The sequence below is a fragment of the Lolium rigidum genome, chromosome 1 (genome assembly GCF_022539505.1).
Source record: "Lolium rigidum isolate FL_2022 chromosome 1, APGP_CSIRO_Lrig_0.1, whole genome shotgun sequence".
Taxonomy (NCBI): Eukaryota; Viridiplantae; Streptophyta; class Magnoliopsida; order Poales; family Poaceae; genus Lolium; species Lolium rigidum.
In genome coordinates this window covers 143,382,997-143,397,140 of record NC_061508.1, presented here as the reverse complement: position 1 = coordinate 143,397,140, position 14,144 = coordinate 143,382,997, and positions in this window count along the sequence as shown.

Genomic DNA, 14,144 nt, shown 5'->3' with positions numbered 1-14,144 from the left:
ATCATAAATCCATGTGACAGCCAAACATGAAATTTGGAGTTGGTATTTAGATTCAATAAAATGTGCTGGAGATTTGTACCAAATGAAATGAAATCATGGGACCAAAGGAGCTCTTTGAGGCCCGACCCCGTTTCCTCCTCTTGCCTCCGCGTGGCGACGGGGGGAGACCCTAGATAGCCGCCGCCGCTAGCCCCCCACCCCTCCTTCCTCCTCCCGCCGCCACCATGGGGCGCGGCGGGCTCTGCCTGGTCGTTGTCGGCGGCGGCGGGGCCTGCTCGTCCCCTGGCGTGGTGGATCGGCGCGGGAAGGATCCTCCCCAGGTTGGGTGTGGTGCGCTCGCCGGGCACCATGACGTGTTGGCTACTCGATGCGCCGCGGCGTGAGGGGCGCGCCGGGCGTCGTGAGCGGCGGCGCGCCTAGGGCATCAGCGGTGCGACAGACGGTGAACTGGGTGCCGGTCTGGGCGGCATCCTGGTGATGGTGGTGGTGGGTGCTGGGGGGGCGACCTGAATAATGATGACGGTCCTCGGGTCTCTCTTATGCGAAGATGAAGACCTACCTGAGGCATGTTCGTCTTGATCTGGCTGGAGTGATGAGTTTCAGAAAGCTCAATGGAATAGTGCATCTTTTGCCTAGAGATTGCTGGATCGAGTGGTATTCGGTCGTGCACATCCATGATTTTATTTCGACTATTTGGTTTTGGAGGGAGCGACGCGAAGCTCTGTTCTATGTTGCCATCAGATGACATTCTGGTACATGGTGAAATCAGAGGCGGAATATCATGAAGGCCAGATTGGAGGACCGGAGGTTCGAGTCTCTGTACTGTTGAGTGACTTGCTTGGTGTTCTGAGTTTCGCTGTAGCAATATGTAAGGGGGCATGGTAGCACATGTGAAATTCAGAGTCTTACCTTTCAGGGTGAAAATTTCAGGTCTAACCTTAACTAGTTGTGCATGACAATAGCCTTGTTGAAGGCATTGTTTTGAGAGCGAGGACTATCTTCAGGATGAAAACCTAAGATCTTTTGATTGGGCGACGATGACGCTTGTACACTGTTTCCTTCTTGGAGGCGTCACTTTTTGGAGAGTCTGGAGTCCAGGTGTTGTCATGGTGGTGGATATATTGTTGCTGCTACGGCTGGAACATCATAGCGAGACTTTTTGTTTCTTAGTTTTCTTTTTCATTTTTTGGATGGGTGCATCCGTACTACCATTAGGATATTGCGTAGTTGCAGAGGCTAGGTGTAATTAGTATCTTCTTGATATTAATATATTTCCTTTATCGAAAAAAGGATCTCTTTGAATTTTCTTTTTTTCTGATAAAGAGAATACATTAATATTATGTTAATATCATGAAGATACTAATTACCTAGCCTATGCAATCCAGTATCCTAGCGGCAATACGGATGCACGCAGCCAAACAAAGAAAGAATAATTACATAAAAGAAAAATCTCGCTAGTGACTTGTTCTTTACAACAGCGGATCAACCACAACCAAGACAACACAAGAAATTTATCATCTCCAAAAGCGATGCTGTATTTTTTTTAAAGTGTTGTATATTAATCAGATAATAAAGTTTTGGTTACAATCGTTCAAGGCCGCTTTCGACACGCAGGTCGGCACCGCACCTTGTAAAACCCCATCACACAACACACTACGGCTAAATTGACATAAACCATGCGCTACAATATTGCAAGATCTGTTAACTTTGGATAGGACAACTCGTCGATCTGTAAGTTTCATCCTTTTGAAGTCCTTTGCAATAAAACATAGCTTAGACCTGATCCTGCTGTCATCCTCCAATGACTCAATAACAGCAGCACAATCAGTTTTTATAATGAGGTTCAAAGAACTATTAGCATCACCCAGTTTTAAACCTTCTAGACATGCAATAGCTTCTCCCATTTCAGCACATTGACAATTTTGTATGACTCCCCAAGCGGACAGAATAGTATCTCCGAGATGATTTCGAATGATCGACCCCCATCTACCCAAAGCGACGCTCTAAGAAAGGAGCAATGGACAAACGTCATCATCATTCTGATCCATGACTATAGATTTTTACCCCGGAGAAAATCCTCACTCACAAAATAATGTCTTCAACAAGTTTATTGCTAGGTAAAACTAATTAAGATCAGACCTTGACTTTTCACCCTGCAAGTTTAGACACCGAATTCCTCCCGTGTTGTCACCTTCACTTGTCAATGTTGCCGCTCCAAGGCGCAAATCATCAAGCCAAAATCTCGTCACCACCAAGACTTAAATCTCCATTGCTAGTATCTAGTTCTCGGCTTCCATATCATTCTCCATGTCTAACTTCACACTGAAACTAAAACATGTACGGCAATGGTAATAGACTAGAGAGCTCTGCAATTCATCCTCTAAAACCAAATGGTAAAAAAATACGGTTACACGCGATCGAAACCAATCTGATATGGCAAGACGAAGCTATCTTTTTTTTGAACAAGTGAAGGGGTCTAGAAGGACCCTGATATATTCAGCACAGAGGTGGCAGGTACATTTTGCAGAAAGGCCCAAGCATCACTCGCTGTACAGAAGCAGGAATTTGAACATAGGGCCTTCCAAATTGTAAAAAATACCCTACAAAGAAAGCTAAAAAGTGAAAGGACGAGATGTCGCCTAGAGGGGGGGGGTGAATAGGCGTTTAAAAAACTCTTGCGGATTTGTCTTGTAAGAATGGAGAATTAAATTAACATTTAGTTTACAAGCACAAACCCTAAATATGCTAAGCTCAAGTAAGTGTAACAATAACAACTAGAGCTAAGCAAGATAGGCACAAGATATATGTAGCACAAGTGATAGCAAGATATATGTACTTCAAGCACGATGGCTATCACAAGGAAAGAGAGCTCGGGTATAGAAATAACCGAGGCACGCGGAGACGAGGGTGTATTCCCGTGTTCCCTCCCTTTGCAAGAAGGTACGTCACGTTTGGAGGAGTGGAGGTCCCACGAAGGATTCCCTGCGCCACGAAGGCTCACCCTATTCTCCGAGCCACACCCAGGAAAGATAATGGCCCTTTCCTTATGGTTAGTTTTTCCTCCGCTCCGGAGATGGCAAGCTCACAACCAAGCTCCACGGAGGAGAAGCCCGAGCCTCTTCACAATCTTCCTTGAAGAGATCACCGAAGCACCAACCGCCAAGCCAACTAGGAGGTCAACCTCCAAGAGTAACAAGCTCACGGTCTCTCACTCGAACTAATCGTGGTGGAGAGCTCAACACTATGCAATGATGCAAAGCAAGAACACTGGAGGTGTTCAAGTCCTTCACACTCAAATCCCACCCAAGCAACAAATGCTAGTATGAGATTGGAGAGGAAGAACAATGGGGAAAGTCAACAAAAGACTCCAAGATCTAGATCAACGGGTTCCCCTCACTTAGAGGATAAATTGATTGGTGGAGATTGTAGATCTAGATCTCCTCTCTCAAATCCTCAAGAATGGGCAAGAATCATGGGAGGAATCAAGAGGGGAAGGTAGTTCTTCGAATAGCAACAATGGAGGTGAAGAAAGGGGAAGACCTACTTCAACTCAAGGTGGAAGAAGGCTATTTATAGTAGGGGAGAGAAAATAACCGTTGGGGGAAAAACAACACTTAAAATCGCGCAGAAAAACAGCCCAGCCGGCGGCCCAGCCGGCCGACCGGGGCTGAGGCCGGACAGGCCGGTCCATGGTCCGGCCGAGCCGGAGCCCAGACCGGATGGAGGCTGCAGGCCGCGCCCGCAGTGCGTGGGCGACGCAGAGACGAGCGGGCCAGGGAGGCGCCCGGTTGGGCCGGCGCGTGTGCCGGGCGGCCCGGTCGTGGACCGACCCAGCAGTCGGTCTTGGGCCAAAAGGCCACTGGACGCGGCGCAGGCACCAGCGCCAGACCCGGCGCGTACCGGGTGGGCCGGTGGCTGGTCCGGTCAGGCCGGCCGGTCGACTGGCCACTCCTCTTTTTTTTTCTTTTTAATCTTTTCTCATTTTTCTTTAATAACAGATGCTCCCGAACTCCGAATTGAGTGAAACTAATTTTGTTTGAAAGATAACAACAAATGCTATCCTATAGAAAGTGAAAACACAAGAATCTGTAGGAGGGGATTTTATCATGAATATAAAAGGTAGAACCTTATATCATGAATAACCGGTAAAATCACCCAACCTTGAAAATGCCATAGAAGAGTTATACGAACTCTGTTTTTGATGAACTTGGGATTGTTGTAAAGCTAGCAACAAGTTCAAGAACCTCACACAGAGAAACACCAAGAAGCACTGGACGCGGCCCGGAAGGCACCAGTGCCAGACCCGGCGCGGACCGGGTAGGCCGGTGGCTGTTCCGGTCAGGCCGGCCGGTCGACTGGCCACTCCCCTCTTTTTTTTCTTTTTAATCTTTTCTCCTTTTTCTTTAATTGGGCCAAAAGGCCACTGGACGCGGCCCGGCAGGCACCAGTGCCAGACCCGGCGCGGACCGGGTGGGCCGGTGGCTGGTCCGGTCAGGCCGGCCGGTCGACTGGCCACTCCTCTTTTTTTTTCTTTTTAATCTTTTCTCCTTTTTCTTTAATAACAGATGCTCCCGAACTCCGAATTGAGTGAAACTAATTTTGTTTGAAAGATAACAACAAATGCTATCCTATAGAAAGTGAAAACACAAGAATCTGTAGGAGGGATTTTATCATGAATATAAAAGGTAGAACCTTATATCATGAATAACCGGTAAAATCACCCAACCTTGAAAATACCATAGAAGAGTTATACGAACTCTGTTTTTGATGAACTTGGGCTTGTTGTAAAGCTGGCAATAAGCTCAAGAACCTCACACAGAGAAACACCAAGAAGCAATAGGGATATGAAAAGTTTGCAAAGGATTGAGCTCCCTAAGACGATGCGATCAAGTTATCCAACCGAAAGCCCCTCTTAATAGTGCGGCTATCTATCTTATAATCCGGTCTCCCATCAACCACCTTGAGACCGGTAAAAGGAAAACCTATCAAGGCTATACCTTTGTCTTGCGCATCCCGCTTGATCTTGATGATAACTCTTCAAGCTTTACTCAAGCCGGAGTGCCTCACTTGATCATCGTTGCTAAGTGAAGACTCACAAATGCTCCCTCATACACCATGATGGGAAAGCTCCATTGATGCACATCTTCACATGTCCATTATCACCAAATGGACGGCAAGCTTCAAGCATGTGATTATACCTGGCCATGGGCAGCCCGGCCCGGCCTGAAATTCTCGGGCCAAGCCCGACCCGACCATGTCTCTGGGCCGGGCCTGGGCCTGATTTTGTGGCCCGATGCTTTGGCCGGGCCGGGCCTGGGCCATCGTTTTACGCATTTTACTGAAGTGGCCCGGCTCGAGGCCCGACGGGCTTTCTCCTCCATGGGCCGAGCTTGGGCCACTTTTTTCGGCCCAACGGTCGGGCCGGGCCGATCTTGGTCCGGGATTTTTTGCATCGGGCTTTGGTCGGCCCGGCCCGAGAAATGCACAGCTATACATGTGATCCACTTGAGATGCTCATCTTGAACTTGCCCAACTCAACCTTGTATCTTCTCATACTCTATCATAATATCTTGAGGTGTATAAAGAATTCTTCACTTGGAATCAAGCTCTCGAGATCTTGATCATTCATTGCTTATCACATAAGATAGAGCATGGCTAATATTGAGTTCCACATAAGAACTCCTTCTTCATTTCTTCTTCTTGATGATATCACATATAGATCTTCAAATCGATGATCTTGATGCCAATACACAAGGTGTATCTTTATCTTCATGGCATCCATACTTGAATCCAACACATGGAATACAAGTAGAACCTATGGAATATTCCTTCATATAAAATCAATGAAAACATTAGTCCATAGGGGTTGTCATTAATTACGAAAACCGCACATAGGGACAATATACCCTTACAATCTCCCCCATTTTGGTAATTGATGACAACCACAATAAGAGGGTTTATATAATGAATATTAGAGACAAGTACGCAACTTATCCGAGAATAAGTTGTATACAAGAGCTTGTATTTGATATGGTCAAGTAACACAAAGCTACTATCCCATATCAAAATCAACTCTACTCACACAACTACAACTAATGCAAGGGATGTGAGTAGAACCAATATATATAGAGCAAAATCCCCCACAATATATGCACGTGTGACGAACATGAATTCATTGCATAAATTGTCAAGATTAACCCTTGGGACAATTTCCACCATATATATACAACCATGCAAGACATATAAATATGGAATGCATGAGAGGCAAAACACTTAAGCACAAACCAAACTTAAGTATAAAACCATTCCCTTAAACCCTCTAAACTTCTCCCCCATTGGCATCAAGTGCCGAAATGGGAGAAAAATTTCGAAAGCCAATATAATGTGAGTTCCTCCCCAAGGTGTGCACTTCTCATAATTTGAGTGGAATCAAATGCACATATCCAATGACGAATACTTGAAGGAAGTCAAACTATATTGAGGATCAAAGATTGCATAAAGATAACATGGTGAAGAAAGCTTCAACAAATAAAGCAAGCAATCGAAGAACCAATTGGACAAACAAAGATATCATGTTAAGAGAGATATAGTGCTTTAAATAAAATAAGGAAGCTCCCCAAGGTTCGTGCATAATTTATAGTGTTTGCATTTGAATACAATATGCACAAACATGGAATCCTTACTCCCTCTATATCATTTAGAACACAACCAAGATAAAGATAATATGCTTATCAAGAATAACTTGAGTCCAACAATTACGAGATATGAGTGCATGAAGAAGGAAAAATAAACCAAGAACTCATAAATCTTCTTTACCAACACCACTAAGAAACAAAAGGATAAAAGATGGTCGGCAAAGAACAAGGATATCAAGGTGATGGATTAACGCTCTTATGTATATAATTTTCTAAAGTGGACAAAGTGATCTATAAAGAAACATGCACACACAAAAGGTTAACAAAATAAATAAGAAAAGATATCCAAGATGAAGTCATAAAATATACCAAAGGATGTTTGCTTAAGAAGCATATATAGCCTATGGCTCCAATTTGCATTTATGGTATATGAATGAGCTTCAACCAAGAAAATCTCAAAAACATCACAACTAACAATAAGGGAAGTAAAGCTAGTTGAAATGTTTTGAGAGAGGCAACAAGTATCACAAATAGGGATTTATTTCGCAATTTTATCAAAATTACACATAAGAGTTCTTTGAGGAATTGATATGCAATACACTGCTAGAGGGCATATTTGGGTAGGTGAATCATAAACATGATTTTTATATATTCCCAACATATGCATCTTCTCAAATTACTCAAATGTACAATAAGAAGTTTTATTTAAAAGGATTTTTCAATAACCGCAATAATTTCAAAATAAAGAACTTCATGCCAAGATGCAACCTACAAGAGGTTGGATGCTATATGAGTATGCATGAATAAGATACTTGTTACCGAGATAGCAATGGCCTGATGTAGTAGATAAGAGTTCATCGATCATCCTAGCTTGTGTCCAACTCTCTTATGGTGACAACACCTTCCTTATAGATGAGACAGCCTCCATTGCATCTCCAATGTACCTAAAACAACATTCAAGTACATCTTGGCCCCCAAACTCATTGGGTCCAACATGGTTAGACTAACCACAATACATAGGACACACTCCATATAAATATATGCATATTTATAGGTGAAATTTGAATTTCATGCACATCTTAGCCTTTTAGGATTCGATGGAGTATACCCTATAAAATGGATCAAAGAAAGCAAGCATGCTACAAGTATAAACAAATTACATATAAGCATGCACAAAAAATTTTAAAGACCCAAGAAAGATATACTTTGGACAAAACACCAAATGAATTGAATAAGGCATAAGGGTGTGACCAAACAAATTTGTTGTCCAAATTATATCAAAGACGCAAATCACAAAAGATTTGTTCACAAAGTTCAACAAATGAGCTAAGAAGAAACCATTGAGCATGAAGGATGAAATAGAGCAAACATGCTCAAAGATTTATCTCATTCAAGCAAATAAAACATGTAAGAAGGAATGAGATAGAAAACTCCCAAAAGAGCAAGGTTCGAACAAATAAACCAAACCATCTACACTTTTCACAATGACACAATGTACCGTAAGGAAAAGGTTTGTCTTCCAAAATGAATACTTGATATGAATCAAAATAATTTATCAAAAGATTTTTCAAAGGAACAAGGAAGACACATGGGAGCAACACACATTTCTTGGAAATAAAATAAGTCAATAAGAAGCAATCCAAGGTGAAGATGATCCATAAATTCAACCACATACAAGGTTATCAATTTTCAAAGACAATGAGAATATTGGAATTAACTTCCGGTGGTATATTTCAAGGATAGTAAGGATCAACTTCACAATAAGAGGCATAGGATAAGTATATAGAATTAAGCACTATGCACTGATGAAGATTCTTGATAGCTTCAACTAGTCAAACAATCACGCACGGCAATGATTAGAATAACTTGAAGCAAACGGTGTCCCTAATAAGATATAGATATATGTATTTGAGGGGAAAACCGTACCAAGAATTTCTTACTCAAACAAGAATCCATACGATGAGAAAATAAAAGCTTTTTAATAGAAGTGGAGCTTGTTTGAGCAAACATGCCACCTAGGAACAAGATAATTAAGAGTATTGATACGTCTCCGACGTATCGATAATTTCTTATGTTCCATGCCACATTATTGATGATATCTACATGTTTTATGCATACTTTATGTCATATTTATGCGTTTTCCGGAACTAACCTATTGACGAGATGCCGAAGGGCCGATTCTTGTTTTCTCGCTGTTTTTGGTTCCAGAAATCCTAGTAAGGAAATATTCTCGGAATCGGACGAAATCAACGCCCAGGCATCCTATTTTTCCACGAAGCTTCCAGAACACCCGAGAGCCGCCGGAGGAGGGCCTCGTGGGCCCCGGACGACAGGGTGGCGCGGCCCGAGGCCTTGGCCGCGCCCCTAGTGTGTCGTCGCCTCGTCGACCCTCCGACTCCGCCTCTTCGCCTATAAAAAGGTCCCTGACCTAAAAACCTCGACACGTTCGACGAAAAAGCCACGGTACGAGAAACCTTCCAGAGCCGCCGCCATCGCGAAGCCAAGATCTGGGGGACAGGAGTCTCTGTTCCGGCACGCCGCCGGGACGGGGAAGTGCCCCCGGAAGGCTTCTCCATCAACACCACCGCCATCTTCATCAACGCTCCTGTCTCCCATGAGGAGGGAGTAGTTCTCCATCGAGGCTCGGGGCTGTACCAGTAGCTATGTGGTTCATCTCTCTCCTATGTACTTCAATACAATAATCTCATGAGCTGCCTTACATGATTGAGATTCATATGATGATTCTTGTAATCTAGATGTCATTATGCTAGTCAAGTGGGTTTTACTTATGTGATCTCCGGAGACTCCTTGTCCCACGTGTGTAAAGGTGACGAGTGTGTGCACCGTGTGGGTCTCTTAGGCTATATTTCACGAATACTTATTCACTGTTATGAATGGCATAGTGAAGTGCTTATTTATATCTCTTTATGATTGCAATGTGTTTTGTATCACAATTTATCCGTGTGCTACTCTAGTGATGTTATTAAAGTAGTTTATTCCTCCTGCACGGTGTAATGGTGACAGTGTGTGCATCGTGTAGTACTTGGCGTAGGCTATGATTGTGATCTCTTGTAGATTATGAAGTTAACTATTGCTATGATAGTATTGATGTGATCTATTCCTCCTTTCGTAGTGTGAAGGTGACAGTGTGCATGCTATGTTAGTACTTGGTTTGGTTATGTTGATCTTTCATGCACTCTAAGGTTATTTAAACATGAACATTGAATATTGTGGAGCTTGTTAACTCCGGCATTGAGGGTTCGTGTAATCCTACACAGTTAGTGGTGTTCATCATCCAACAATAGGGTGTAGAGTCTAGCATCTATCTATTTATTCTGTTATGTGATCAATGTTGAGAGTGTCCACTAGTGAAAGTATGATCCCTAGGCCTTGTTCCTAAATACTGCTACCGCTGCTTGTTTCTTGTTTTATTGCATCTGTATTTCCTGCAATATTACCACCATCAACCACACGCCAGCAAGCACTTTTCTGGCGCCGTTACTACTGCTCATATTCATTCATACCACTTGTATTTCACTATCTCTTCGCCGAACTAGTGCATCTATTAGGTCTGTGTTGTGGTCAGAAACCCACCGGCGGGCAGCGACGGGCAACACCGTAGAGCCGGGAGGCTCCCAGGACTGCGGCTGGCCCCGGTCCCTCCGAGCGACGGCCCGCAAAGCCTCGGCACGCACGTCCGATGCTGATGCAAGGGCGTGCCACCTGACCTATACCTGGTCAGGAAGGTGTTGGATGTGCCTCGCTTAGTTTCCTGCATGGCATACACGTAAACATTAAATACGAGCCTCGATCGGCTCTCGGGTTGTCTCGTGAATCGGCTCAAGGAGCCGATCCACCCATGATGCGTACGAGGTGTACGATCAGATGGTGGTCCTGCTTGATCAAAATAAAGCTAAAACGACCTACTACGATTTAGGGTTTTCACCGCATAATCGGAACATCCTACTCGTGATTGAGCCTGGCGGCCACGCACGGTGATCGTAAACCGACCCTAGACAAGGCCTAAAAACCAACACGAAGTTGATCCTCGGAACATCTTGTCTAGGGCTAGCAAACTACACCCTACGCGCCACTGGATCCTTCAACCCGTTTGTAAGGCCTAACCATGCAGATCTTAAACTAATCCTTGAAGAACAAGGAGCAATCATAACGGATCGGATCTACTAAACAATGATCAAGCGGGGTGCCGCCCTTACACCCAAGATAGGTGTAAGGACGGCTAGATATCTAAGGGTCGCACGACGATAGCATATGATACGATGAACAATGCTAACCCTAAAACATCTATGATAACTACGTTGCTCGCCATCAAAAAGGCTTCAGCACGAGCAACGCATGAACGACGAATAAACGTGTGCTGCCTAGATCGCAAGATGCGATCTAGGCAGCATGGTGCTTACCCGGAAGAAACCCTCGAGACAAGGGAGTTGGCGATGCGCCTAGATTGGTTTGTGGTGAACGTGATTGTTTTCTATTTCATAAATCCTAGATACATATTTATAGTCCGTAGACTTTCTAACGTGGGAATAATCCCAACCGGGCACGAGCCCAAACTCCATCTAACCGACACGTATCCTACTATGTTACAGATACACGGGCAAACTAGCCCAAACTTGGTATATAAGGCCGATTCATGTATTTCTTCCATGTATATTCTTCAATCGCGGCCCACCTCTGATCCGGTCAAATTCTGGTGATAACACATGCCCCACTGGTTTTGGAAATGACATTTCCAAAATCACTCCGCTTTTTCTTCGTTGGGTCATGTCGTAGCAGCGCAGAACCGCTACAGTATCCTTCATCACGATGCCTTGCCCTCTTGACTTTTATGCGCGATTCGACAATTCTGTGGCACCATTTCCTCGGAAATTGTTGTAGCATTAACTCTCCCCAATATCCCATTATTTAACCGCGTCGAGCAGTTCGCCCCTTCACCCTCCTGCTCCGTACTAGCCATCGGCAAAAAACCCCGATTCCTCCGTAGCCATGTCTTCTTCCTCCTCCTCCTCTTCTGCCTCCTCAAACCTCTCCTATGTATCATCTCCCTTCCGTGAGCCGACGCCAGAGTGGGGCTCGTTGGCGGCGCACGACATCCTCGCCCCAACGACGTGGGACAAGGAGGAACATGATTCCTCCATCTGGTCCGAGGATGACAAATCCTTGACCGACGGAGAGGACGACCTTCAATTCCTCATCGATGGGGAGGAGGAGGCGGAGAGTGAGGACGACCGCTTCTCCTGGGACGACTTCACCTCCTCCGAGGAAGAGGCGGAGGAGGACGACGACGACTCCCTCGAAGGTTATCCACCGGCGAAGCACCTCCGCGCCTGGTGGGACGACGACAGCGATGACGACGATGAGGAAGACGAGGCTCCCGTAGAAGGCTACGGGAGCAGCGATGAGGAGCCCATCAGCAGCTGCGCCGGCGGCAGCGACGGCGACGACGAGGGCAGTAACGGCCCTTAGATTAGGGACTAGTAGTAGTAGTCAGCTTTTGTTCTTTCTTCCCCGAGCAATCGGCTCTTTCTTTGTAAGAAATCCCACTATTAATGAAGAGAATATTCCCCAATTAATATTGCTTTCTTGTCAACTTTGCCGATCGTCGAACGAAGTCGCTGTACAGAGAGCCGATGGCAGGGCATCGGCTTGTATTATAAACGCGATTTGAGGCCAAGCCGTTGCCTATCCACACGGTCCAACAGGTCTAGCTCACGTCCAAACCATCCTCCAATCTTAAACGTGCAGATTGAACTCCTCAGCAACACTAGGAGATTCATCCCAAATATCATGATTTCTGGTTTGAAACCGATCTGTTAACAAGCTTAATTGAGCTTGTTCCTCTAGAGTCGATGGCAATGCATCAGCTTTTATTATTCTGAAGTCGATGCCCGTGCATCGGCTGTACGCATACTGTTGTCTCCACATGTTTTCTCAAGTCGATGTCTGTGCATCGGCTGTGATTTTTTTATTTTTTTTATTTTGACTGGCCGATTTAAAATCGGCCTCCATATCTCACTGCCCATCATCCCACATGCTTGGGAAATACTTCTTGAGATGTTGGCCATTGACGGCCACTGGGAACTTCACACCATCCAACTGTTCAAGCATGTAGGCATTGCCCTTCAGAGCCTGGATGACTTTGTAAGGACCGTGCCAATTAGGAGACCATTTGCCATATGCTTTATCCCTGGTTCCTAGTGGCAACACGGCTTCCCATACTAGATCACCAACTTGAAACTCCTTTGGTCTCACCTTCTTATTGTACGCCCGAGCTACCCTGGCTTTGTTCTCTTTAATCTTCTCCAACGACCAAAGTCTAAGTTCTGTTGCATCCTCAATAGTGTCACTCATCAGGGTTGCATACTCTTCAGGCGTCAGATCATTCTGAAACGTGACACGTCTCGATCCAGCCGTAATTTCCCAAGGTAATACGGCTTCCTGCCCATAGACAAGCTGGTACGGCGAAGTCTTTATAGCTCCATGGCATGACATGCGATAGGCCCACAAAGCTTCTGACAACGTCTCATGCCACACCCTAGGGTTCTCGTCAATCTTCCTCTTAATCAGCTTGATCAGGCTTTGGTTGGATGCTTCGGCTTGCCCGTTGGCTTGAGCATAGTATGGAGATGATCGGATTAGCTTAATCCCCATGTCATCGCAGAACTCTCTGAATTCTTTAGAGACAAAGACCGAACCTCCATCGGTCGTGATGGTTTGGGGAATCCCGAACCTATGAATGACATGTTCTTTGACAAATTGGATAACATCTTCCGATTTTACCTTCTTCATGGGAACGGCCTCCACCCATTTGGTGAAATAATCTGTAATGGCCAGAATCCACTCGTGGTTCTTGCTCGATGGAGGATGGATTTTGCCGATCATATCCATACCCCAACCTCGAAATGGCCAAGGTTTGATGATGGGGTTCATCGCTGATGCGGGTACCATCTGGATTTTTCCAAACATCCGACACGCTTGGCATCCCTTGTAGTACTTGAAGCAGTCCTCCAGCATGGTAGGCCAATAAAACCCTGATCGCCTAATTAACCACTTCATCTTATGGGCCGATTGGTGAGTTCCACAGGCGCCTTCATGCACCTCATGTAAGAGCCGATTAGACTCAGTTGGTCCTAGGCATTTGAGTAGTAACCCTTCCAATGTCCTGTAGAACATGTCATCTCCTATAATGACATATTTCATAGCCTTGTACCTTATCCTTTTAGGTGCCCCCCGAGCCGAATCCTTCAAATAATTGAAGATATCGGCTCTCCAATCATCCTGTTCCGAGAACTGCACTCGAACTTCTGACCCGTCCGGTATGTCCTTGTATCCCGACGCCATCTCGTGCGAGATCATTGGCGTCGGTATTCCGAGACCTTGGGACCCAATTGAAATTGATGTACCGAAAATGTGTCATCAGCTCACGACACTCCACCCAATATGGAAAAAGTGACTCACTCTCGCACTTGTATTCGTCCGTGAGTTGAG